We start from the raw sequence: 5,047 nt of genomic DNA, 5'->3' as shown, positions 1-5,047 counted from the left end.
ATTCAAAGTCAAGGAGTTATGGGTGGACACGGTGTCCGGTGAATCTAGGGCTCTGGATAATAGTAACCGGGTTCTAAAAAGTTCCCAAGTCGCAACCTCTCTCACGTATATCATGGTGTCACGAGACAAACACTCGCTCCGTGATTATCCGTAAGAAGGTCTAACTTGAGTGTAGTATCGCGTGACGACTAAAACTCGAGACAACACTCGGTTTAGCCTCCGCACTACATCCTAGAAAATGGCCATGGATGGGTTTGGTTATCTATGGTTCATAGCGTCATAGAACAATTAGAAGTAAAGTGCCTAAACGCGACAACACGCGCCGACAACATCACCCCCAAAATGCCTCAGCTATGTGGAATTGATCGCATAATCCAATACACGAGGCAACCCTCGGAATGAATTGTCGATTATATGCCCCCCTAAATCCTAAATTCACTCAGCCCGGGTGTAGGACTTTTGATATTCTCACCCCCACACGTTAGCAAGAATTTAAACATTTACTCACATAAGAAAACAAAAAGGAGCAAGTAAAAACAAAAGCGCAAGCGTGGAAATAAAGACTAGGCGTAACTCTCGAATCTCCCCAGTGAAGTCGCCAGCTGTTTTATCTTGGTTTTTCGGGTGTCAAACATTGATTACGTTTGAACCTTTTTAACCTTTGATATCTCATTTTTTCTTGGGAAGGGAAAAATAAGAAAAACCCTTGAGAATCGAGGTCCGGGAGTTGTTTTCGCTACGGGAAGGTGTTAGGCACCCATAACGACTATAGTATCCTATAGGAACCGTCTTTACTTTCTACGCGCGCGCTTTATTTTAAAATGCTATTTGAAAGTGTTATTTACACTTAAGAGTTTACTAAGTTAAGAATTGGAGGGAGAAGAAGGTGTTTGAATTTTTGTTTTATTGGACTTGGAGAAGTTTTGACTTCTTGCCTACATACCCTTTTAAGGGATCAAACTCCATGTAGTTCTCTTCCAAAAATGTTTTTGTTTTTGTTGGTTGATTTTAATTTTGAAAATGTAATTTTGAAGAATAAGAGCGAGAGGCCTCAAGGGCATAAGATTTGGAAAATGTGAGGTGAAATTAGTTAATTTGCAAAATGAAGTCTAAGTATGATTAAAGTTCAATAAGGTTTTTGTTTAAGAAAATAAAGGGAAAATTCAATGGGATTTTGATCCCAAGGTTTCTTTGGAAAATTATTTGAGTGAAGTTGTTCATGTTTTTTGGAAAAGAGAATTTTTCTAAGTATCGTGATTGCTAAGCATACACCTAAAGCGTACATTCCCTAAGCATTCATCTAAGGTATCCATGCGATGTGTGTGCATGTGTCAGTGCTTGTGTCGGTGTACATCATTAGAGTCCATTGTCCTTTACATATGCCCTAGTTTACATGCTATGGTCTTGCAAGAATTTAAATTGCATAAAAGAAATTACAAAGTCCCTAAGTTTTACATGCTAAGCCTTGGCAAAACTTAATGTGCAAGAAACAAGAAACTAAAAATATAAGATGGAGGATGAGATGCTCATGGATGAATGAAACATGAAATGAAAGGGTTAGTAGCATAAGACATAATAGGAATTGAAATAGAAGCAAGTAAAATATCATAGTAAAGCAATGAAACTTTACAAAGAAGTAACAAGTTCTTAGCACACAAAAGTGGTGAAATGTGCCTAAACTTTGTCATAAAACATAAGGCCTATAATTTTCATGCCATGACAATTTTCAAAGTGTTTTATTTCAACTATGACATGAAAGTTATAAGACAATATCAAACCAAGAATTATGACACATTTCAAGCACATTTCACACTTTGTTTTCACATAGAAATATTCACATGACTTGTAAAAAAAGAAACTAACAAATCAAACCTCAAAACAGTAAAGAATAGCACCAAATCAGAGGCATACACATTGTAAACTCACATATCAAGGATCAATATATCATAGTGAGATTTTAGGATCAAGAACATGCAAAAAAGGTCACAAGAGATTAACACAAAGTAACACAAAAATCACAAGAAAGCTACACATATATTTTTATCAATTGTAACATGCCAAAATATCATAAGAAACAAGTTTTTAGTGTCAAAACTAATTGCAAGGAAATTCACAAAATTTTAGAAGTTTTTAACAAAATTTTTATCAAGAAATGAAAAAGAATTGAATCAACAAGGAACAAATTATTTTCATGTATTTTTTTATCAAGATTAATATGTAAAACACATCAAAATTCATTGAAAATAACAAGAAAATATTGAACAAAATTTTTAGGAATTTTTATCAAAGTTTTTAGGCAAACAGTGGTGCAAACAGCAAGAAACAGTGTTGAAATAGCAAAACCAAAGCAAGAAAACGAAATCCAGCACATAGAAGCCTAGGCCCAAGGTCCTTGATGGATCTGGACTATCCAAATGCATTAGGAGCATTGGATTGATCCAGCTCCATCTAAACCTAGATCTAACAGTGAGGAAGCGTCCCTGAGGCTTATATAAGCCTTGCTCCACCGTTGTCCTCATTTCCTCTCTTCTTTCTCTCTCTAACTTCTCTCCTAGTGAGAGAAGCTCTGCAACTCTCTTCTTCTCCAATCATCTTCTCCGACGAACACAACGGCAGAGGTACGGTGGTCCGCCGGTGGCGCCGCCGTACCTGAATACTTTTCTGAAAATTTTTACATCGTTGTGTTCGTCTTTGTCTCCTCTTCATGATTCTGAAACTAGTTTTTTGAAACGAAGCTTAGATAGGAGCAGATCTACACTTGAATCTTTTGGTTTCGACGTTTTCAAATCTTTTCAAAACTTCTTGAAACGAAACCCTAATCTAACCTATTTTCCATACTGATTATGAATATGGACTTAGATTATGCAAATAAACAGTGAATTTTTGTAGAACTGCATTTTAGGGTTCGGTTTTCATTTTTCTTGCAAAGTTTTTGAAGGAACAAGTCTTGAGACTTATTTGTCTACCTTGATTCACCGTTTATATGTTCCTATGAACCTTTGTTGAGCCTTTTCGATGAAAATGAGAAGGTTTTTGTGATTACCTGAATTTTGAATTGGAGATTCGAACAAAAGATCCGTGAAAGCTTCTGATAAGTTTGAACCGAAAATAAATCGATGTTCTTCTCTATTTCTTCTTCGCTGGTTCAATTCTGCGTCGATCTTTCTTCTTCTCACTTCTCTCGAACTCTCTGTGATCGTCCAGTGTTCGTTGCTTTTGCGATGAACTTGGGCTTGAATTGCAGAGAAAGCGATTCAATGATGATGATTCAAGATTGAATCTCTGAGAATTGCAACGAATTCATCGAATTGATGCTGGATTGGATTTTCTGGAATTCTAGGGTTTTATAATGTTCTTCGTGTTCTTGTTGATTTCTGGCTTTTTGATCTAACTGAATGGAGAGAGAAAATTCTGATTCTGTTTGTAATTTTGCTGAGTTGTTACCATCTGAATGGGACTGTGATGATTGGATCCTTTATATAGCTGACATGTGTAGCCTCTGGACCAATGGTATGCTGGCACGTGGACTTGAACTTGTAACTAACTCGGCCTTGCTGAGTTTGGGACTTAAGGACCTTTTTGTAATTTTTGGAATTTGAAGGACTTATCTGCAAATCAAAAACTAAAAGGGACTAAACTGCAAAATAGAAAAAAGGACTGAACAACAATTAAGAAAAAAGGACTAAAAAAAAGACAAATTTAAAAACCAAAAGGACCTAAATGCAAATTTTTTATGACTTTGAAGGGCTAAAATGCAAATTAAAAATAAAATTGGGTAAAAAATGTAAATTGAAAATAACGTAAAGTGAAACCAATAAAAAACACAAAAAGGACTAAAATGAACCAACTACATAAATGAGGTACTTTAAAGTAACCTCTCTCTGTCACAATTTTATGTGAAATGACCAAAATGCCCCTAGGGACTAAAATGACTCAAAATGACTTAAACGCAATTTTAAAATGTTTTTTTAACAGGGAATTAAAGCAAGAGTTTATACAAGCAAATTGAAAAAACTTAGAAACAAATTTCAAGGACTAGAATGAATTTGAATGCAGGAAATGACTAAAATACCCTTGTTCATGAATTTTGCAAATAACATTGAAATGAGATGCAGAGAAATATGCAATTGATCAGAGACAATCTTCAAATAACTTGGAATGCAAGAAAGACCCTTTGGATGGTTTAAAATGCAATAAAACATAGACAAAATCACAATTGAAAATTTTCAAAACAAAGGCAATAAAACATGCAGTTAACACATAGTAAAATATCAGGGTAAACAATATCAAATTGGCAATCTCAATAGTAATAGACACATATCAGAGATGAAAAAATATTTTGAGCAAGTATTTTTAGGTCCAAAATTAGGGTATAACAGCTGCCCCTATTTAAGTTTCTTTGTCTGGAGGGTCAAGAGACGAAGTCATTGATTTGACGGGACGAAGATACTTAAATATTAACATTTGCACTGTTTTTGGACATAAAAATACGCTCTCACTTCTTCAAAGACAGACATGAATGCCATGCAACATTTTGATTATGAATGCAAGACAAACAACTGGAGCCTACAAAGCATGTCATATCACTGGGGATCTTGGTAGACATCGACAGGGTAGACAAACCAGGGGACAAAAAATAGGTACAAGTTGTTCTTTGGATCGAACTAGCCACTTGACCATGTAATATGAACAGAAGGTAAGTACAAGCTGTTCTTTGGATTGAACTTGCTGCTTGACTGGGAATAGAAATACAGGACAGGTACAAGCTGTTCTTTGGATCGAACTTGTCACTTGACCGGAAACATAGACATATAGATAGATACAAGCTGTTCTCTTGATCGAACTCGCTACTTGATTGAAAACACAAACAGATAGGCAGGTACAAACTATTCTTTGGATCGAACTTGCTGTGTGGCCTGGAGACATAGACAAAAGGCTGATACAAGCTGTTCTTTGGATCGAACTTGCTGCTTGATCGCTATCACAACATATAGGCAGGTGCAGATTGTTCTTTGGATCGAACTTGTCGTTTGACTGATAACAAAAC

Source organism: Medicago sativa, chromosome 8 (genome assembly GCF_051527215.1).
Source record: "Medicago sativa cultivar Bolivia chromosome 8, Bolivia_mono, whole genome shotgun sequence".
NCBI classification, from domain to species: Eukaryota; Viridiplantae; Streptophyta; class Magnoliopsida; order Fabales; family Fabaceae; genus Medicago; species Medicago sativa.
This window is presented reverse-complemented; position numbering follows the sequence as displayed.